Here is a 24697-nt window from a genome sequence, read left to right on the forward strand (position 1 = left end):
CACTCAGTTTCCATGGCTGACTGTTTAATTTCTGGTTATCAACCTTGCCCATTCCTTAGTGCTTCTTCAGAAAAGACAGGACAGCACATTTTGAAATAACTGTCTGCTGTTAAAATTCTGGTTGGTAGAGAACTTGCTTATTCAGGATTACTTTCTTGTGTATTGTTGCTTTATTCAAACCATGGTGTAAGAATGTATCATTTGAAGTATACACAGTCATATCTGACACACCTTTTCCTTGTTCTTCTTTGTTCAGTTTGATATCCCCTGTATCTATTATTATAATCACTCTTCCTACAAATTAAATCTGAAAAATAGTCTGCTACTTACTGTAGTACTGTATGGTTAGCTTAATTAACCATAAATAAAACCTTTTCATTTTTTGGAAAATTAATATTGGAAAATCGCAAATGCTCTTTTCAACTGACATGCTAAAGCAAAAGAGTTTTGTGCAGTGCTCTATACAGTATGTTTGCGTATTTTACAGTATATACATATATACTGAATATAATAATAATAATAATAATAATACATTTCATTTATATAGCGCCTTTCCCATGCTCAAGGCACTTACAGAATATAATAAAGAACGGAAGTGTATACAGTATATAGCATTGTACAAACCAGATAAATAAATAAAGAAGATTAAGACAGTGAATTCTGGAAAAAAAAAACAGACAACATAATTGATGGTCTAGCACTCACACACACAGGTTACATTAGCATCTTGACAAAGAGGTAAACTGAGAGAAGGGTAATAAAGTCAAGTAGAGCTAAAAGCCTTCCTGAACAGATGAGTTTTGAGTTGTTTTTTAAAAGAATTTGTGGAGTCAGCTGACCTGATTAATTTCGGTAGGTCATTCCAGAGTCTGGGCGCTATACAGCTGAAGGCCCTGTCACCCATGGAGTGTAGATTAGTGTGGGGTACAACAAGATTGCCAGAATCAGAGGACCTTAATGAGCGGGCAGGCACATAGTGATGGAGAAGGTCACTGATGTAGTTTGGCGCGAGGTTATTTAAGGCTTTGTAGGTTATTAGTAGGATTTTATATTCGATTCTGTAAGACACAGGGAGCCAGTGAAGACGGAGCAGGATTGGTGTGATGTGCTCGCTGCTTCTGGTTCGAGTAAGGACTCTTGCAGCTGAGTTTTGAATAAGCTGGAGCTGTGCTATAAGATTAGAAGGGGCACCTGCCAGTAGGGAATTACAATAATCGATGCAGGATGTGATAAAAGCATGGACAAGTTTCTCAGCATTATAGAAGGAGAGGAAGGAGCGAACACGGGATATGTTACGGAGGTGAAAGTAAGAAAGTTTCTTAATGTGATTTATGTGGGTGGAATAAGAGAGGGAGGAATCAAAAATGACACCAAGACTTTTTACAGTAGAGGCAGGTCTGATGAGATCACCGCCAAGATAGACTGGGAAGGAGCTCGTTTTATTAAGTTGCATTTTAGTCCCAATTTGCAGGAGTTCAGTTTTATTGCAATTTAATTTTAAAGAGTTCTGCTCCATCCAGGTTTTAATTTCACTAAGGCAGGTTGTGAGCTGAGAAAGCTCTGATGAAGTTCCACTTTTAACATTGAAGTAGAGTTGAGTATCATCTGCATAAAAATGATAATCCAGTCCATAGCTATGGATAATATGGCCAAGGGGAAGCATGTAAGTACAGAAAAGCAGAGGGCCAAGGACAGGGCCCTGAGGAACTCCTTGTGTGACCGGCGCTGAGCTGGATCTGCTGTTGCCAAGACTAACAAACTCTTGCCTATCAGTCAGATAGGACTTGAACCACTGGAGGGCAGTGCCAGAGATACCCAGCATATTCTCCATTCTGGACAGTAGGATGTCATGTCTGACCGTGTCAAATGCTGCACTGAGGTCTAACAGAATTAATATGCTGGTTTGTCCAGAGGCTGCTGCCATAAGCAAATCATTGGTTACCCGTAGCAGAGCAGTTTCACAGCTGTGCCGTGCCCTGAAACCAGACTGAAAGGGTTCCATCAAATTATTAGAGGTTAGGTAATTGGTGAGTTGGGAAGCTACAACACGCTCAAGAACTTTTGACAGGAAAGGTAAGTGGGAAATAGGCTGGAAATTGTTAAGATTGTCAGCATCAAGACCAGACTTTTTAATATTGGGGTTACAGAAGCAATTTTAAAACCTTCACAAGTTCATTCACCAAATTATTTGTCAATTATATTTCACAGTAAGAATTTACAGCACGACTCAAACGCAGGAACGAAGGTAAATGACGTTAATTGTTGAGTGTCTTTTAATACTGTGTAAGCATACATATTAACACATGTGCAATTAAACATGTGCATTTACGGGGTGATTTCTCAGACTTAAAAGCTCGCCTTTTATTAAAAAGGTAAATGCAAACTGTTTTCATTCTGAAGGGCACAAACCACGTTGGATTTCAGCCGTTAAACGCGCAAAAATGTCGGTACACCAGATAAATAAGCGCAACATATTATCAGTTGTATTGTATGCTTACAATATATATAGAAATGTGTTAATCGTTAACTAATAGTATGGGATGGTGTTTTTCGACTCAGCTACAGATACCTATGGAGACCAGAACTGCTTTGGAAAAATATGAACGCCTTGGGGGCGATCTGGAAGAAGGTAGCGCAGCGCCTTGATTTAAATGATTCCATGTCTTGGTGGGTTTGCGTAGCTTATTATCAATATCTTTACATCTGTTTTTAAGACTTATTGACTGAAATGAACTTTCACGAAAAAGGTTAGGGCTCTACTACAGGATACACCCTCCACAAGTTAAGGAAGTAAAAATAAAGGTATATATTTCTGTTTTATTTAAACCTTTTAAGTTCGTATGCATAGCCCCATTTGGCTGTTTTAGTTTTTTTTTTCTTTCTTCAGTAATATTTAATTTCCTTAAAGAAAAACAACATATGCATTTTACTTTTTTTGCATCTCTTTAGTAATATTTTAGTGTAAAAGGATAACCAGTTGTTAAACCTTTTATGTTACTTTATAAAGTTATTTTACACAATGTTGAAAAATTAATAAGAAAGCTACATATTTTGGCAGCTGCTGCTTTAATTTTCAATGAAATGAAAAAAGCTCTCCAAGAGAAAACCTCAATGAAGAAGAAACAGTTTGCACTATCTAAAAAGGAGAAACCCTCATTTATAAAGGTTTGCTGCAGATGACTTAACTGAAAATAAATGAATAGTTCCTATGTGTATAATACATATTTATCTATTTGACTTATGCCTTTATTCCAGCAACTTGCAACATCTGAGGTACAATTTGTTACATTACTTTTGTTTTTTGCAGCACAGGCAGGTGAAGTGACTTCCTCAGGGTCACACAGTGGTGTCAGTACCAGGATTTGAACTGACAACCTCCGGGTTTGCTGAAATATTACTGAAGAAAGAAAAAAAACGAAAACGGGCAAATGGGGCTATGCATACAAATGTCCATCCATCCATTATCCAACCCGCTATATCCTAAATACAGGAGCCAATCCCTGCCAACACAGGGCACAAGGCAGGAAACAAACCCCGGGCAAGGTGCCAGCCCACCGCAGGGTGCACACACCCACACACCAGGGACAATTTAGAATCGCCAATGCACCTAACCTGCATGTCTTTGGACTGTGGGAGGAAACCGGAGTACCCGGAGGAAACCCAGACAGACACGGGGAGAACATTCAAACTCCACGCAGGGAAGCGAACCCGGGTCACCTAACTGACACCTTTCACTGCACCACCATGCCGCCCGCATACAAACTTAAAAGGTTTAAATAAAACAGAAATATATACCTTTATTTTTACTTCCTTAACTTGTAGAGGGTGTATCTTGTAGCAAAGCCCTAACTTTTTTCATGAAAGCCCCTTTCAGTCAATAAGCCTTAAAAACAGGTGTAAAGCTAAACTTGCAGCACCGCTATTCAATTACACTTGCCTAACGCCTCTCCTAAGGGGAGATACTGTGGGATCTGGGCATCAGTCAAAGCACCAATCACAGGCCCGATTAGAAAGCGGGAAGCTGTGATTTGTCGTCTCCCTCCCGTGTAATAATCACAGCCCGTGTTACAACACACTATGTATGTATGTGTATATGTATATATGTATATGTGTGTGTGTATGTATGTGTGTATATATGTATATATATGTATATGTAGATACTGTATGTATATATATGTATATATGTATATGTATATATATGTTTACATAACCTCTTTAACACACTACTTCTCCACTGCGAAGCGCGGGTATTTTGCTAGTATATATATATATATATATATATATATATGTATAATGTAAAAAAATTTTGGGTGGAGAAGTGATCATCTCGGGGAGACACTTTGAAGTCCAGCGAGCCTTCTTGCACATCACACCCTACTTACAAACAATTTCTTGGAGATACTTTAACGTCCCACGAGACAAGGAAGTGAGACAAAAGGACAGCTGCTGTACAGGTTGTTAAATGATCGTCGCTCTGCTCGACATACAGATCATGCACCACGACAGCAGCAGCTGCTGTACAGGCTTTTAAATGATCGACGCACAGTGTGACATGCAGATCACGCAGCTCGGTAGCAGCTATCAGACAGCCAGCAGCTGATCCGTCCGCCTCTCTTTAGTGTGTGTTCAGCTCCCCCTTTACAACGCGAGCGGCAGAGACGCAAAGTGGCACACAGAGGTGGGGGTTGTGGGGTGGGCGAGCGAAGCAAGTAGGGGGCATAGCCCCAGAGTAGATATATATATATATATATATATATATATAGAGAGAGAGAGAGAGAGAGAGAGAATGTATCTGCTTTTCAGTTGAATGAGAACAATTTAGTTTGGGCATAAAATATTTTTAAGGCCATCTATAACATCAAGGGTGGTGACAGCTTTACTACAAAAATATATATTTAGGCAAAAACTAAAAATAGTTAACTTCTTAAACTTTTTTTTTCTGAGACTAGGCAAAAATTAGAAGTCAAACTAATCATGCAGTACTCTCAATCCATTAATTAACAATATGTAAATCATGAAACTAAACATCCATTTTCTATCCCACATATTCATTTCAGAATTGCATATCAAAAATTCAACTTGAGTTTGGGAAGAAATGACATTTGTGGTAGCAAAGAAAGGTTAAATCACATTTTGTGCATCAATAAGTAAGGTTAAAAAAAGAGAAAATGATGTATGAGTGTTTTTCATTTTGAATAACTTGATCAGGGGATAACTGCTCCTTTTCTGTGTCAAAAACATCTTCATTTCGTTGATTTCTTATGTTCCTTTTGTTTAATTATGAACAATCACAGCTCAGGTGTCCTGATAACACTGAGAAAATGGTGAAAGCAGTAGCATTAGTTCCACAGGTCAGAATGAGGAAGTAAAACTACCTGTGTTTACAAAAAAGCATGTCCAAAATGCTGGACTGTTTTATAATAAAACAAGATTAATAAAGAGAACCTGCATAACAATAAGCACCTAAAATCTATTTCATGTCCAAAAGTATTGTGCTTTTAAACTGGAGCGCATTAAGCAATATGCAGTTATATAAAACTATTAATAGTACTGCATTGCAATTTTTTAATTTATACTGACCTCCACAGTGGGCAGGCTAAGAGCACATTGCACAGATTTACAAATATAAAATAGTAACAGAAAAATACATAATGAAGCATACGTACAGTGTATTAACACATCTACTGCATAAAATAAGCATTAATAAATCTGTAGTTCTATAGACATTTTGATTTAATGTTCCTAATCAGTGCATATTAAAATTACAATGCAAATTTATTGTTATTTCTCTGAAGTAAAATAAATAGCTCATATTTCTAAACACTTTATTTCTTCAATTAAAATAAATTAAGCTAAATACAGTGAATGTTAGTGTGGGGCAGAAATATTGTACTTTTCATAATTATTTTCTGGCCTCAGGGTAGAGATAGAGGTAGAATTAGCATTTCTGCTCTCTTTTATTACCTCCTACCTCTGCAATAAACCTGTCTAGAGAGGTTCATGTGTAATGCGTATATTGCTTTGACTTATATAGGCTCTTTTGAAGACAGAGCAGCCATGTAGAGCTCAGTTTTTATCAGATGATTTTCTGCTCCACAGGGTTTTGTGATAACTCAATGTGTTTATCACCTTTGTGTGGTGCAGAGTGTGACAAATGACACCACATGCTATTTCGAAGCCTCATTGACAGATACACTTTTTGTTTAGCTTAAACAGTTTACACGTAAAACAATCGGGAGATTGAAGGTGTGCAGCGTTGTACATGAAGCCAGTTAAAAGGCTGGCAAATTAAACAACTCATTGATCCACAAAATCTGTTGGTGCCTTTGACATGGTTGGCATCATGCAGCTTCTGAGTGTATGACAGTTGGAGGTTACAGGAATAACTCAGCTTTGTTTATCAAGGGTTACTGTACTACCACAAAATAGGTATAACACAAAACTATTCATGGTAAAGTACGGTATACTATATTATATACTGCATGGACATATTGATTAATGAACTTAAAACTGTCATAATGCAAAGCAGTTTAGAAAACATTACAGTATATCTGTTTATTACCATGTGTGAAAAAATGTGCAAAATAAATACAGAATTATTTCTTGTGTGAATAGGCTTAGAATTTTTTATTTCCACTTTTCGAATGCAAAGGAGTTTTTATTAAAGGAAGTCAGACACTTAGTCTGAAAACTGTGTTTGCAAGTTAACAAAACTACCATGTAAAAAGTCTCTTGTATAATAAGTACTGAAAATTAGAAGTTAACCCAGTTTCTCTTTGCTGGTCTCGTAGCTCCATATAAAAAGGAAATGTCAGCCCAGGGGCAAACAGGCGCCAACCTGACAGTTACTTCTTGCAAAACGTAACCTGATTTCAATTATTATACTTCACTTTTTAATATTTATCTCTGTTATTACATACATTAGTAGTGTGTTTGAAAGTACTTAAGACCCAGCCCACATTAGTCAGGCAGATATTAATGGCTTTCTATTAATTTGTAGTCTTCAGTGTTAGTAAGCAATTGTGCAGAGAGATACATGGATGTAGACTTGTCTTTTTGGAACAACAGGTAAGCAGGTTAGCTGCCTTTTGTTTTGCAGTAAAGAACCTAAATGCTGATGTCAGCATAGGCCCACCAAGTTTTTATTATTTTTTTAATTTCAGAGATATTATTTCCTTATACTGTTTCTTTTCCTTGTCCATTTTATTTTTTTCTGAATGTTGGCAATGAGTGTGTTCAGAATTTAAGAATTCTGACTTTCATTTATGTGAAGGGTTTGGAGCTGCTATTTTGTTTTATGATGTCAGATCACTGTACACTTACCATGGTCCACTTCGGAACCTGATGAATTTTCCAGTTACTTTTAAACTACCTTTAATGAGTATGAATGCATTACAGTAGTTGCATATGGAAGGTCTAAAATGGCTTGTGAAATTGTTTAAAGAAGGACTCGTATTTGAGAATCTGGCAAAATTTGTGAAATGTGTTATAAAGACATTAAGGGTTTAAAAAGGCTATTTTAGGGCTCCCACAATCCATAATGACAGGCATCTGACTTAGTTCGGGCTTTCGATCTTTTATGGTTTTAGTATCTAAAGATGATAAATCCACCCATGGAATCCCACTCATTTCCTCAGTGTAAGGTGCCTAATTCAATGCAAAAATCATGTGAGTGCATAGCAAAATTATTAGTAGTAAACAATACAAAGCAAAAATAGCATCTACAGTATATTCACCTAGTAAATCAAACTGATTTCAATACATCCGTTATACTAATAGAAATATTTTGAAATCCGTTTTTATCATACAGTACACAGTAAGAAGCAATAAAGAAAAATCAATACAATAATTGTGAAATTCAGTTGAGCTATAACTGGAAAGAAAGTCAAATAAACTATCTCTATTACAAATGACATCTGTTTTTTAATACCTCATAATATTTAAGCATCAAAAAATAAAAAATCAAGCAAACTTAAGCTAATGATCTGACAAACTGATTGATGAATGAGTCTGAGTAGCTATAAACTTTTCTCTCGTCATCCCAACTTTATTAATACATTTTGTTTATGTCATATCTTGCTAGTGGAATGTAAATGTAAAACTGCATAGAAAGAGGAAGTAACTCAATGGGTGGTTTGAAGAATACTGTAGGCAGATTTTAAAGATCACACTTTTAATATCAATTTAATTTAGTTATATAGAACAGATGGCAAAAGAGTAAGTATAGAATCAGATGTGGCTATTATTTAGTAATTTAGATGTACCTGTTAAAGTTCAGGTTACAGAGCAATACAGAGTATACAAAAACATATACAGTATATGAGTAGCTGTTCAGTAATGCATGCAAGAACATACACAGTATTTGTTATTATGGTTGGCAGTAACATTACAATTTATGGACAGAAATTGTCACGGAATTTGCTGGTGAGAGTGCCAGTGGTTCTCCTTTACATTTGTTAGAAAAGAGAAGTTATGAAAACCAACTGTGCAGGATGGCTGAAGTCTTTAAGTAGACATTTTACCTTTCTAAGCCAGGGAATGTTCTATTCAGTATATCCTGAAGAGAAGGCAGATGGATACCTGATATTCAGTGACAAAGTCACCACCCTTTCCAGTGTCCAGTTAAAACAGCAGGTGCTGTACCAGGATATGATGCAGCTAGTGAGGGTGGACTCTACTGTGCACCTTCTTTTTCACTCAGGCATCTTGTGTCAAAGAAAGAGAGAGACAGAAAGAAAGAAAGAAAGAAAGAAAGAAAGAAAGAAAGAAAGAAAGAAAGAAAGAAAGAAAGAAAGAAAGAAAAAGTTAATTCTAATGCAACTGGTTGGAAGAAATTTGTGTGCTGAAAATAATTTTAAAAATTTAAAAGTGCTACCCAGGATGCAAATTATAGTCCATTCTAATGTTTCCATGGTGATGAAACAGGGACGGCAGTCATTTGAGTTTTCATGGGTCAAAGGGGTACAAAGTTAACAATATTCCATTTTAAACTGTGAATAAAAGATTAAAGAATCCGTTAAATTTTAACTTTAACCCTCCTTCACTTTTAACCAAGTCTACCACAGCAGCATGCCAAACAATGAGTGTGTTATCCTCATACTTAGAAGTGTGGTATAAAATAGTACATTTGTGAAATACTCATCAATCTATATTATAGCAGGTTATTTTGGAATATTTCTGAATGTCATTATTTTTCTTGATTTATTAAATTTTGAAGCAATTGCCATTTAGCTGATGTGATCAAACACAACCTTAGGAAGTAAGGACTTCTGGATGTAAACATGGATTATCTTTATGTAGTGCTGAGGTTCACCAAGACAAGGAAGATTAAAAAGAGAAACAACAATGTTCAGATCTTTGGAAGAGTTAAGTGGATAAGTCTGGTGAGCTTTGTTGGACTGGATGGCCTGTTCATATCTAGATTGTTCTAATGATCTAATAACTTTTTGATTCTGAGACACATTGCTTCACATTTTATTGTCCCTGAAATCAAAATGCAACTTAGAATTGGTGTGAACAGAATGTCAGCAATTGGCAGGCAAAGCAGAATGATGCAATAACCTGCACATGCACAGTCTTAGTTGCATGTGCAAACCTTGTTGATATTTCAAGTAGTCCTTGTATGTGGGTTGGTTTGCTGTGTTAAGTTCAAGAAATATGTAAATCTGCAATGTTTAAAATGTTGTCTAGAAGATTTCATTATGATTTAGTGCTGGTTCTGGTTTTCTTATATCTACTTTTTGTGACATATGTCAACAACTTTACACGTTATGTTTTACTTACTCTTTTGTGTTTGTTTTGGTTTTGGTGACACGGTCATGTTTGACCTCACATTAATGAACTTGAAGTGTTTTGACTATTATTTTCTTAACACTAGAATCCCTGAAGCCTACGAAAAAACGTGTAATCCCAGGCCACCTTAAATTCCTTCTCACCTCTCCATCAGTGTCTTTTGTTTTGTAAATGTGTCGATCAGCACAAGCAGCAAGCATCCTGCTATCCCATCCCCCCCACAACCGGAGCTCAACTCAGGCAAAAAGTTCTCCCAGCCCAAGTTTTGTTTATCTGCGTGTGAGGGGTCTGGAGTTGCATAGTGTAAATAATATATTGTTATTTGGAACACAAGCATTTCATTTGTGTTCCGTGTCTACAACGATCTATGGAAATGTGGGATGACAGGAAATGCGAGAAACACAAGAAATATTGAACAAATACCTAAAATAGAATTTTTTTTTATGTTACAGTACTAACGACAAAATTTTGACATGGAGTGCATAATGCAACTCCAGGCACCTCACACACAAAAAAAACAAGAAAGTGGTTAAATTGCTAATATCACAAGATCAAACTAGATTTAATAAACTAGATTTAATATGAACTCCAGTATAATGTAGTCCATTTTCACCAATGGTGCTTGCTGTTGCTTCTGAACCTCTAGTTATTTATCACCAGAATTAATCAGAAATAAATGGGATCATAAGGGAATGACTTAAACAGAAAATATAGAACAGAAACTCAAAAGGGCATACATTAAAGTTACTCGACCATGATGCAAAGCAGAAGGCAGTATGACACTGCCTAACTTTCAGTTCTATTACTAGGCTGCAAATACTGTATTTGTACAATAAAATATTGGAAATTAACAGAGGTCTACAAATCTACACCAGCTTGGTTAGCAATGGAAAGGAAATTATTTTCTAACTCTTCTTTGTACACTCTGATTTGTGCTTAATAAATAGTATAGTTAATTTACCAGGAACCAAGGTCTCAATTTACTAAAAATACAGAACCAATGTAGGATACATTTTAAGGGAGAGAAGTGCATATTTGTTTCCTGTACACATGATAATAATCTATTTCAGCCTTCTTTAATCTATGTAGTATGTAATACATGGAAGACACTATGGTTTGTGACATTATCATATACTGGTAATGTGTTTAAATCTTTTTAACAATTACATTCCAAACTGGATCCTTCAGTGACTCACTTCTTCTTCTAAAATTAAATTAGAAACTTTGTTGAAAGAAACCTGTTCAACTTCCCACATATTTCACCTATATCAAGTGTGCATGAGGATTCAGACCTTATCTCCAAAGTATATCAATATATTAAGGAACTTATTCCTTATTGATCTTAGGAAAGATGACAAAGGAATCTCACAACTAAGCAATCAGAAAGTGAATGGAATTCAGACATCATAAAATACATGGAGTCTTTTGGAGCCTGGTAAATGGCATCATTGCTTTAATGGTAGACAATACAGTATGTTCCCACATTTGGTTTTGTAGTGAAAATGGTGAGTCACTGTATGACCCTGAAAACACCCTTAATCTGCATGTTCTCCAATTTTTAAACAGTGCAACATGTTTGAATTTATACATTCCAAAACATGAGCTGTATTTACAAACACCTTGAAATGCTGTTTACCTTAGCCAGGCATATTAAAGAAAGGCTATTTTTGTAGAATAATTTGTTCTGCTCTCAGTTTTTTGTCTTTATTTTGTGTTTTCTATATTTTCTGTTTTCCTCAGTCCTTGGTTTTTCTTGTAACTGAATAAATTAAAGCAAAAGGTACTATTGCCTATTTCTAGTCCTTTGGATATAGAGAGCAATAAACAACAATTGCATAACTGCTATAGAGAGGAAAGGAATTTTGAAAACAGTGCTTTCAATAATGAAAAAATCATCCCAAGTAGATTAAAATATATATCAAAATTATTATACAATGCATATTTGATAAATTCAGACATATATCTTCATTTTACTAAATTACCTGTTTATAGTTAATACAGACATATCAAATTTTTAAGACCGACATAAATTAGTACACATATGACAAAAAAGAAATGAATTTTATTTTATCAGACATAGTGAGCCACTTTATGATGTAAATTACTTAATTGTTTCAATGTAATTTCATAAATTATCACTTTCAAGTCTGTCACTTCTCTTTTCTCACATTTCCAATTTTTAAATTCTAGGCAGTTTGGCAGCACAGTAATTGATAACTGCTTTGTAATTCCCATGTGATATGTTACTAAAGAAAAGAAGGAAATCGAAAAAGTTGATTACCCCTTGTAAGAAATGTTTGATTTATTTTTTGGAGTGTATTGATGAAGTCTGTTTAGGAAATGCAAATTATTAAATTGCAAATTACAATTGTGATGTCTAGCTTCTACAACAATTATCAGTGGTAACCTCAAAAAAAAGAAAAAAATTGATGCTTTAACAAACCTGTTGTGGCAACTCATAAGCAAAATAATATTAAAACTTTAATACAAGTAGAAACAAGAAGATGTTAGTATTATTTCGAGGAAGCTAGGAAAGAGCTGATGTAAATAATTGGACAGTGGCAAGAGAAACAACTAGGAAATGGAAAGCAACTTTGACCAGGGGCTATACAACATATGAAAACATAATTTGCAATCATTATATTTCAACTCTCAAGATTACATTATACAGAATTTAAAATGTTATGTACAGCAGGGTTATCCTTCTGCCCAAGGGTAAAATAAAGTGCAGATGCGGTCACTTATTAAATTCCTTTGTAGGAAACATTTTGGCCTCAAACCAAAACTTCATTCACTAAAACCACCGTGTATAGCCATCTGACATACCTGTGCCAAGTTCCAGAAATGTCTCTTAGAATCACTTCTGTAATAAAGCACGTGTAGTCAAAAAAGTTCACAGTGGGAAGAATTTCATAATGAAACCTAACCTATGGTCTTCCCTTGTACAAATGGGGAAATAAGTTCAAATTTTGCAACAATCTTTTTTTTTTTTTTTTTTTTTTTTGTTCTTTATTTCGCCTTATACAATTTCTTGTATTAGGAATTTGGTAGTTTTCGCATACCCCTTGGGGTCAGAGCGCAGGATCAGCCATTGTACAGCGCCCCTGGAGCAATTACAGGTTAAGGGCCTTGCTCAAGGGCCCAGCAGAGCAGTGGCCTTTTTTGGCAGTGACGGGGATTCGAACCGGCAACCTTTGGGATACCAGCACAGCTCCTTAGCCTCAGAGCCACCACTCCGCCCTAAATCTGCATACCAGACACAAAAATATACATTTAGCTTAATATATTAGATGACAACTTCTTTAATGTATAAATATACTTTGTAATTTCTTTCATATAATATCAACACAACTTTGTATGCACATAGTTATATTTTATTATATTCTGATTTTGCAAAACCTTATTTAAAATATTATCCTATGTTTTCATTTTGGGCATTGAGTTCTGTTTAACTTTTGTTTTCTTTTTCTCAGAATGCCTTGACTTGAAGGACTCAAGATTTAGATAACCTTCATGAATAAGTTTAATTACATACATAAGGCTGCGGTGGGCTGGCGCCCTGCCCAGGGTTTGTTTCCTGCCTTGCGCCCTGTGTTAGCTGGGATTGGCTCCAGCAGACCCCCGTGACCCTATAGTTAGGATATAGCGGGTTGGATAATGGATGGATGGACATATATAAGGTGTATGTAATTAAATCTTCATATAGAGTTTGCATATTTTTACCATTTTTTGTTTTCTTTTTCATGGTTACATACCAGAAAGTGTTTTGTATTGTTTGGAGACGTCAGATTCACCTGATTTGTGCATATGTGTGTGCGTGTGTGTGTGTGTGTGCGCACACGTGTATGTGTGGGTGTGTGCACACATGCTTGTGTGTGTGTGTGCATAATTGAAAACATGATGAGCTATCATCATAATAAGGGATATTTCCTCCATACTACAAATCCTTAATGATTAAGCACTTTCAGGTAATTGATGTATGCCAGTTCAGATAGTGATACCTGTATTGTGAACAGCTCACCCATTGCTGACAAGAGACATTCATACCAGGAAGAACTATAATTTTTATACAAGCAGATTTCCTACTGGACTTGTTTGGATTTGGCCATTCCCTTTGGAGCCATGAATTTGACTAATATAGCAAGAAAATGTTGAGTTTTTAATCAATACTGTATACCCATCATATGCACATTTCCATTTTTTTCCTTTGCCCTTGATTTTTGCTGTTTCTTGGTTTTGGATTAACAAAAAACTGTAACAGATATGTTAGTGATTGAAAGCACAGAAAATTAAAGTTTATGCATATGATTTCTTTTTAACATCTTGCTGTATCTGGTAATAGATTTGAACAAATGGTGGAGATAGTGAGTTTAGAAGCATTGTCTGAGTACCATGAATGTTTCGTCATAGATATGTTCAGTAGGACAGATGAAGTAACCCACTGGACACATTTTTCAGCAACATAGATTTTAAGTTCTCCTTCTTTTCTGGGATCAGCAGGAGAATCATCAAGCTCATTAGAAGAGTTTTTTTTGCCTAAGCGTCAGCACCCACAGAAAAGCACAAACACAAACTGGCAATTTGGTGACATCCACCAGTAAAAACCGTAAAAGATTGAAACAATAAGAAATTGAAATTAAGATAACAGAGCAAATAAAAAATCAGGAAATGATTTAATGGATAATTTCATAATATAACATCTGTTGAGATTTGGTCTCATCCATTATGGAATATGGACATCTGAAGCAGTAGCAGCAGTGTTTTTTTTCTCTTATTTTTTATCATCCCGACGTATCCTGTATTTACTCAACCCAAGGGGGTTCAATTACAGTATATGCAAGCATATATAAACATGAGCAGCAAGAAAGGAGCTCAGAAAGAAACGAAAAAGAAAGCTAAAGCTTCATCCAAGCCTAGACAGGGATCAAGTCCAAGCTCAAGGTACGGCCTTTCAGAGACTGACCTGGAACAGACAGGTGAAAGCACAGATTTCCTGGGACCTGGTGCTTCTTCATCGTCTCCAGCCGAGAACGAAAGTTGGAGTGAATGTGCAAGTGAGTCAGGTCACGATAGCTCATTGATTTCAGAAGATTCATTGAAACTGAAAATGGCCTTGCCTTCCGCGTTGTAATCTACTCCTTGTGAGCTGGGGACATCGACTTTAACTGGGCTTGCCACCCACGGAGCACAGAGAAGACCGAAACGATCTGTCCGAACTGAAGGTAATGATCACTGCAATGACCACCACCACCCACCACTCAAGACATTAAAGATCTCAAGAATGATTTAAAGAAACATATAAAGAAAGAAAAAATTATATAAGGAAGGAAATAAAAGACATACACAAGACAAACGAGAAGCTGCTTCAGGATATTAAAGACCAGGAAAAATGTTTAAATAAGTGCTTTGAGGTAGCCTTTAAGGGTATACTAGGAAAAACTGAGGAACAAATACAGAAAAATGCATCTAAATTTGAGAATAAACTGAGAGCACTTGGTGCTCAGTTTGAAGATGTTACGAAAATGTTCACAACTCAAATTGAAATAGTTGAACAACTGGCATCTGCTGCTTATGGAAAAGCAAATTCCGAATGCAAAGATTGATGCAGAAGGAATAATATTTGAATCAAAGGTCTCCCTGAGAATTGTGAAAGTCCAAACCCAGTGAAATTCGTACCTGAACTATTCTCTAAAATAATTGGAGACTTTAAATTGGACACTGAGATAGCAGCAGCTTACCACATATGAGGATCAAATACCTCTAAACCTAGGACTCTTATTGTGCATTTTGAAAAATTACAATCTAAACTACATATAATGCTACTTCTCAGACAGAAATGAGATTATATTTGAAAACAACTACATTCGTATTTTTCCTGATTTCTCACCCTCAACAGCTGCAAAACGTGCCGCTTTTTACAACACTAACCAGCGCTAACGGAAAGCCAAGATCAGATACAGCCTCATGTATCCTGGCAAACTGAAAGTGGACATTCAAGGCAAGCTCTACATTTTTACTTCTACAGAGGAAGCAGAAAAAGAGCTAAGAAAACTGATCCCAACACTTTTTTGAAATACGATCGTGAGTCGCATCCTGTCTTGGCATGGCAAAGAAGGTCTTACCGGCTGTTTGATCCACTCGCAATGATACTGGTACCATAATCATACATCTTTTTCCCTTCTTGGCCAATTTTGTTTATGCTTTAATTACAATTATATGTGTATATGTATGTATGTATGTGTTAATTTTTTTTTTTTAAGGAGACTGTTTAGATAGATAGATAACATCATACCCTTGGTTTATTTTATTAGGGCTTACTATGCTTATCTTGGGCTACTATTTAACATCATTCCCTGGGATTACTCTCTCAAGACTGTTTAAGATTATATTTTATGCTTATAGTATTTGGACTGTATTGTCAATAGATATCTCTATTTTAATCCTTATACGCCGATGCTGGGGAGCTTGTTTTGTTTTGGTATGTCAGACGACTGGGACTTTATGAAGTGGGGTCCTGCCTCATGTGAGGAGGCAAAATGGGGGGGCAGGGGGGCTAGGGGGGAAGAGAAAGGGCGCAAGCTATCTCTAATCTATCCTTTTAATCACTATAAGTACTAACGTAACAATGGGCTTCATGGCAATAACTCCTGGGAAAACTGGAAATTAAGGTCAAAGCTGTCTTAAGTTAAGATAACAAAAGTTCAGAAGTAATGTCTCCATGACCGAACAGTCAACTTTGTAAGCTGGAATGTTAAAGGTATGAATCACAAATTAAAGAGAAAGAAAGTATTCTCTCACCTAACAGGTCTAAACGCTAAAATATTATTTTTACAGGAGACTCACTTATTAAGCAAGGACCAGTTTTGGTTGCACAGAGACTGGACTGGCCAAATATTCCATTCCAGCTATACAAAGAAAACTAGAGGTGTAGGAATACTTATACATAGAACAGTCTCATTTGTAGTATCTGATCCTGAAGGGAGATATGTGATTGTCATGGGTAATTTAACTGTAAAGTGATTTTGATAAATATTTGTGCACCCAATGTGGATGATAGGGGCCTCATCCAAAACGTATTTGTATCAATTCGTAATTAAGCTAGCTCCACTTTTTTTAGCAACATTTACAGAAGCTAGAAAAAATAAAATTATACTTCAAACTTTTTGCCAAGTATTAATTACTGTCTTTCCTAAGCAAAATAAGGACTTATTACAATGTGCATTATACAGAAGAATTTCACTTCTGAATAATGATGTTAAGATACTCTCCAAAGTGCTAGCTAGAAGGATTGAGAAAGTGTTTCCTTCAATAATATCACAAGACCAAACTGGATTTATTAAAGGCAGACACTTAGCTTCCAATCTTCAACACCTGTTTAATGTAATATATTCACCCACAATGTCTAACACCCCGGAGATGATGTTATCGTTGGATGCAGAAAAACTACCTTTTCAGTACATTGGAGAAATGTGGGTTTGGCCCGAACATTTACACATGGATCAAACTACTGTACACCAGTCCAGAAGCTCCAGTTTCTTGTAACAACATTAATTCAGACTACTTCAAACTAGAACATGGTACGAGACAAGGATGCCCCTTGTCACCACTGCTTTTTGCAATCGCCATTGAGCCACTGGCAGTTCACTGTCGAAATGCTTATGAGATAAAGTTTATTATCAGAGAAGGACTTGAACAGAAAATTTATCTATATTCAGATGATATGATACTGTATATATCAGATCCACAAAATACTGTAAGCTCTTTATCAACAAAATTTTGCCATTGTTATGGAAAAAATTAAGCAAGACTTGCATTGATGGTCTACCCTTCATCTCACTTTAGCTGGAAGAATTAACATTGTCAAGATGAATATCCTTCCTAAGCTTCTTTTTCTATTTCAAAACATTCCAGTATGCATCAATAAATCATTTTTTAAGAAGTTAGATACAAACATAACCTCATTTGTTTGGAATTCAAAACATCCACATATCCAAAGGACGACCCTACAAAGACCTAAGGCGGAAGTTGGCATGGCTCTACCTAACTTTCAATTTTATTACTGGGTGGCAAATATAAAAACCTGGACATTGACACAAATAGATGAACAAACACAGGTTTGGTCCACAATAGAAATAAAATCCTGCAGTACTTCTTTATACTAACAACCCAATTGTCCTTCACTCACTCAGAATATGGAACCAATGTAGGAAGTATTTTAAGATAGAGAAGCTTATATCTGTGGTACCTCTGCACAAGAACCACTTCTTTCCACCCTCTTAAACATTCACAGTTTTTAATGTCTGGAAAACATTCGGGATTAAATCACTTAAAGATTTGTCTTTGCATCCTATGAACAATTACACTCCACATTTAACTTTAGAGAAACACATTTCTCTGCGGTGGGTTGGCACCCTGCCCAGGATTGGTTCCCTGCCTTGTGCCCTGTGTTGGCTGGGATTGGCTCCAGCAGACCCCCGTGACCCTGTGTTCGGATTCAGCGGGTTGGAAAATGGATGGATGGATGGAAACACATTTCTTCTACTATCTTCAAATTAGAAACTTTGTTAAACAAAACCTGCCCAATTTTCCTCACCTCCCACCTACCTCTATGCCAGAAACAATATTAATTAGTCTTGAGGACTCAGACAGCATCTCCGTAATATATAAAGACATTTTACAGTCCCTCCCTTTCAAAGATCCAAGAGTACAATGGGAAAAGGATCTATCACTCAACATCTCAGAAAAGGAGTGGAAGGTAGCAATGCACAGAATTCACCCAAGCTCCATATGCGCAAAGCATACGATTATTCAACTTAAAATTATATATCAAGTACATTTGTCTCATTTAAAATTGCCCAAAATGTTTCCAGCCTTTGAACATTGCAATCAAGTTCAAGCCTCATTGGTCCATATGTTTTGGGCCTGCACCAAATTAACATCATTCTGGACCAAAATATTTAAAGGCCTTTCATACAGCCTTGGTGTCACTATCCCTCCTAATCCAATAACAGCTGTGTTTGGTGTACTTTGAGATGGGCTTAAAGTGGAGAAGGACAAACAAATTGTGATTGCCTTTACTTCACTTTTGGCACGTAGGCTTATCTTGCTCAACTGGAAGAATCCTAACTCACCTATTTTAAGTCAGTGGGTAACTGATGTTATATACCACTTGAAATTGGAAAAAATCAAATTCTCTCTTAGAGGATCTGTACAAAACGTTTTCAAAACCTGGCAGGATCTAATCAATAACATTTTAGAATAAGCATTTAAATTGAAGAAGCAGATTCTGTCCCCTCTTTTTTATTCTATTTAATTTTATTAATTTATTAATTTATCTATTTACTTATTTTTACTGTTTAAAATTTTACTGTTCTGGCCTAGCTGTCTTTCTCATGGGTGGGGTTGATGTGCATTGAACCTAGTTTTGTTTTGCAAACTTTACTTGATATATGGAATGTTATTTGATTTTAATAAAATTAATAAAATGCAAAAAAAAAGGAATATATCTGTCAGGTTATATAGTTAGATGTGAATGTTTTCACAATTGGTTTTGTGTAAGTTTGTTTTTTCATTTGTGCATTTGTTATTTGGTATTGATTTTTTTGGTTGGCAATCTTACATTATTTCATGGGATCCAAGATGACCACAACATTGTGACATCACACCTTGGGTACGACTTTGCATGTCAATATTGACAGGGGGTATTTTCCCTACTGGAACCCAGTCTTCTTATCTTTACTAGAAAAGCCAGCTCCTGTCATTTGGATGCCTTAACCTCATGGTAATTTTTAGTATTTTGATTTTGCTCCTGATGTTTGTGCTTTTGTACGCCTTTTTTTAAAATCCTTTATGTTTTGTCAGTATTGTGGTGTGAACTGGCCTAGTGTTGATGATTGTATCTGTGAGTGTAAGTTTACCTTATAATAGATTGGAACACTATCTGGGTTTGATCCCACATTGACGCACAATTATCCTATACTGGATAAGTGGGTTTTATAATATGTAAAGATGGCATATAACATAAAGACCCGTCAGCAATAATGATGAAATCATTTGAAAGAGTGTAATATTCAGAAAAACAGGATGAAGGTCATTATGTTCTGCTGAACAAATGACAGAGACAGTTTTGTGCTGTTCTGTTAGAAATAACATTGAATTCCTAAAAATGGTAAGAGCCAAAACTTATTACTATAATATTACAAGAATTCAGTGACCTAGACATACTGTATGCTTCCAGGAGTGAGTTTCAAGAAGAGAAGTGCTAATAAACTCATTATATCAAAACCATAGAAGATCCAATATATTAATAGTGCATCTAGTGCATTAACCTCCTTAGCGTTAGAACTGAGCATCACTTGGGCTGTAAAAACAGTGCTAAAGCATTAGTTTTGAGTGACACTAAGGCATCAGTACAGACGCGTCTCGCATAAGACCCAAAGTTTACTCAGGCTGTAAAACAGGCAATAGCATTAGTGCCCAGCGTTACTTGGACAACGGTATTGGCATGTCTTGCGTAAGCGCCAGCCCCTATGTATTTTTTATGCCTTTTCCATATTTGTTTTTAATATAGGTCTGATCTTTTCAAATCTATCGCGCAATTGTGCGATATATTCGAATATATTTGTTGATGGGGCTAATAGCCAGATAATGGTGCCTCTCATCAACAGTGATGACAAAGTGAATCTGTCATCAGGTAGTGAAATTGAAATGGTCAGTAAAACCGAAAGTGATTCTGATAAATCCAAAAGTGATGTTCGCATCACTCAAAAATGTGCAGTGTGCTGTTCAAATTATTATTATTCATCATTATTATTTGCGGTGGGCTGGCGCAGTGCCCAGGGTTTGTTTCCTGCCTTGCGCCCTGTGTTGGCTGGGATTGGCTCCAGCAGACCCCCGTGACCCTGTAGGTAGGATATAGCGGGTTGGATAATGGATGATGGATGGATCATTATTATTATTTTTATTATTATTATACTTTCTACATTTCTGACTTTGTTCTTTTAGTGTTTTGCATGTTTTATCATAGAAAGTTGAGATTTAATAAAAATATAATTTTTCAAGCCAAAAAATGCAACACTTTTTACATGTTTTTTTTTAGAAAAAAATATATAATGCTAAGGAGGTTAATGGAGTAGTGAAGTATACATTGCACAGATACACAATAATATTATCTTTGTTTATTATTTGTATAAGATTATATATTTTTATGTTTATAGTTTCACATTTAGAGATGGCAGTGCAGAACGTGGCCTTGTCAAAAAAGCATACATTACCCTTTTCAGTGTCCCCAATAATAATTGTGTGACAAAGTTATTGTTATGTCATCAGTATTGGTTGTTAAAATAGCTGCTTACATGCACCTTGTACCTGATGTCCTGGCTAAATTTCCCACTATGGCTTTGTTCATTCTGGCCCCAAATGCTCCAAGTCTCTTATTCATTATTTCTCTCATCCTTTCATCACAATAGTTTAAATGTGGCGAGCTTACTGACGTAAGAATGACTGCCATCACAACATCCAGGTGGACGTTACACATTGGTGGTGGTTGAAGTGGTTCCCCACTATCTAAAATGCTTTGAGTAGTTACATAATTGCTATTAAATGTAATTAATTATTGTTATAATATTATTTTTTGTTCCTACAAAGTCACTTACAGTTTTCAGACTTCTTTAAATCTGGTTTCATCTTTAGCAGTTCAATTTCAGTAAAAGTAGAAACAATATGGAGGATTTGTACTATTCATGCATTATGCACTATCTACAGACTTTTTATGATCATTGAGCAGTACTCAGCAAAAGGACGATTGATGCAGCTCATCAAATAAAAGGAAATAAAAAGACAAATACAAAGTACAATATTGAACAAATATGTTCATTAAAATCTTAGTACTACAGTGGGATAGAAATTATTATAGGATAGGTTACATAGAGGCAGTGAGGATAGCACTAGTGCTTCAAATAATTTGAACTTAGGTTTCATTCCTGTCAAAACATTTTTTTCAGTGAGTTTGGTATGTGCTTATGTTTGCATTGCTCGTCTTTTAGCACATCTTTCCAAAGGCATGATGCTACTTTGCATCATTTCTAAACTGGAGCCATTTATCAGAGTGTGGCAGTGTGTGTGAGCCAGAACTACAATGAACCGTTTTTCTTGGCTGCTATTACAGGGTATAGCTCCTTACAATGCTTCCCTGTCACCTTAATTTTTACCCTTACATATGCCAAGAATTCTGATTGACATTGTAGTTTTGAACTATTAAGTACTCTTCAGCTGAAAAAAAAATACAGTTAATAAAAAATACATTATATTATTCTTAACTTTTTCTACAAAATAATTAAATATTCTCTTTAGGAAAGAAATGTTCAAAAATAAAATATGAAAAAAGGGTTGTGTGATAAATAAAATTATAGAGCCAATAAACTTTTTACTGTTAGACTAAGGAATTTAGGTATAGTTTCTCCAGAACTGCTGAGTAACATGATTGCCGTGATTCATAGCAAAGACTGTGAAAATCATTTTGCTCGACCCTGTCACATTCATCAGCTGAATAAAAGGCCATTACTTTTGCTCATTTCATTACTTGTCATCTGGTGGATATTGGCAGGTCTTGTAAGCTATTTTGGGCCAAGCTATCCAGCCTTGTTAAATTCCCTTCTGACCAATTTGGATGATACATTATACTCATGACCCAAGCTCAACTTTGCATAATTTTTTCCTCTGGTTGTTCTTCTGTTTCACCTCATGCCTCATACAAAATGTTCAGACGTCACAGTGTTGCAGAGTACTTTATCTATGATAATGACTTGCATCCTCCCATACTTCATGTTACACTTTTAAAGGAGCATCTCATTAAAAATTAACAGCAAGTCTTTTGTCTTGAAACTGCTTTCACTTACATCTTATTTAAAACCTCTCTTGCAGGCATACTGACTCATAATATAGGTCTCAAGGAATATATATGTATATGTATATATATATATATATATATATATATATATATATATATATATATATATATATATATATATATATATATATATTGTAAAAGGAATTGACTCGACACACTTAAAAAGGTTTGGGGCAGCCACCTGTATATTATTCCTGGCTGCAAAAGAGTCACTGATAAATACAGAGATGTTCTCTATATCGAGTCCAAAACAGAACTGATGAAGGTTTGTCAAGATGGCGGCTTTAAGGGCTAGGACAGGAAGTGATGCAAGGGGACCGCCAGTGATGTTCTTCATTAGTGAGCCGGAACCTGAAGTGATATTCTTCTAGGCCTCCGGAACCGAAAGTGATGTTCCTCTAGGCGCCGGAACTGACGTCATCTGTTTTAAATCAGACAGGTTTTGACGCGGCTGGTCTGTAGAGATAACAGGAGAAGGTTTAGTGCACCCCGCCACCCCCTGGCCTGGCGTGGAATTACCTTTGCTTGGTCCATACAACGTCTTCCTAGTCGCACGTGTGTGACGTGGTCCCCCCCTCAGCCCAGACCCATCAGGTCGGGCGTACCTGTCCCAGAAGTCATGGCATCGGGAAAGGGCATCGGCATTGGCCTGCAGTACACCACGGCGATAAACGACCGAATACTTATAAGGCTGTAGATCTAAAAACCACCTTGTGATGCGTGGATTGGACTCCCTATGCAAGGCCATCCACTGTAATGGCGCATGGTCTGTCACAAGAGTGAATTCACACCCCAAGAGGTAATATCTCAGCTGAGTAATCGCCCATTTAATAGCCAAAGCTTCCCGCTCCACTGCTGCATACCTGGTTTCATGATCCAGCAGTTTCCGGCTCAGGTACATAATGGGGTTTTCCACTCCACCAACACTTTGGCTCAGCACGGCTCCAAGACCTGTGTCCAAAGCGTCCGTCTGGAGGATGAAAGGCATAGAAAAGTCAGGCACTTTCAATATAGGAGAGAACTTTTTATGTATCTCAGTGTGGTCTGCCAAATGCTAATAGCTCAAATTTGGTGGAAACCACCATTATTATTATTATTATTAATAGGCTTATTGCTGACCTGTCATCCGTAAAGAAATCATAGTTTTTTATTATTTTTAATTTGTACCTGCAGTCAAATCATGTGTGCATACTCATTTTATTTACAATTCTAAAAATTGCCCAAGACTGATTGAGGGTGTGAAGTTATTCCTTGCAAGAGACTGGCATCTCATTCACAAATGGCTCCTACCATATGCCTGTTGTGAAATCATTAGGCTGAAGAAGCTGATGAATGCAGGTATTTTGTGCATCACTACTTTAGGTTTTACAAAGTTTTTCAAAGCTGATTTGAACAATATCTCAAGTAAGGGATGAAATAAATATTGTTACCAGATGCACAATAACGTTTCATGGCTAACTGGCCAGGTAAAGCATTCTGACAGCACTTTATTCCAGTGTTTTTGTGCTCCTTCTCTAATTTAAGACAGCAGATGATCATAAAAACTATCAGCATGTCTAGAGTGTTCAAGTCCATATATAAAGTTTACACTTAAGAAAATAATTCTGTTGTTCTGCTGGTGCTTCATGATACTTCCTTTGTTTGGTATCCCCACTGGCTGATTGTGTATCACTTACTGCCCGATTTACCTACACTGTAGGTCCTTCTTCCTTTACATGATCCATGTGTGTACCTCATTAGTAGCCCTTCTGCTCTAAGAAACTCATTACAGTAGGTATATTTTTATAAAATATTCTATTCTGTACTTGTTTTCCTTTCTACTATGTGAGCTAGACAGTTTCAGGAAAATTGCCATGTGGTATTAGAACAAATCTGTATTTTTCTGTGGTGTTAAATCTTAATGAGCTTGAAGCTGTTTTTTCCTCAGATTCTTAGTTCCAGCCAATCACCATAGCATCTATTCCAACAAAGACTGTGTGGTGAATCCCTATGCTTACA

At 36.2% G+C, this 24697-nt stretch overlaps 1 protein-coding gene across 1 annotated transcript in view; it reads left to right on the forward strand.

Annotated features, from left to right (window-relative positions):
- arap2 (ArfGAP with RhoGAP domain, ankyrin repeat and PH domain 2) overlaps positions 1-24697 on the forward strand; it is a 468505-nt gene that overhangs the window by 437330 nt on the left and 6478 nt on the right. The gene's annotated exons all lie outside the window — the stretch shown is intronic.

This window comes from Erpetoichthys calabaricus, chromosome 5 (assembly GCF_900747795.2).
Source record: "Erpetoichthys calabaricus chromosome 5, fErpCal1.3, whole genome shotgun sequence".
Taxonomy (NCBI): Eukaryota; Metazoa; Chordata; class Cladistia; order Polypteriformes; family Polypteridae; genus Erpetoichthys; species Erpetoichthys calabaricus.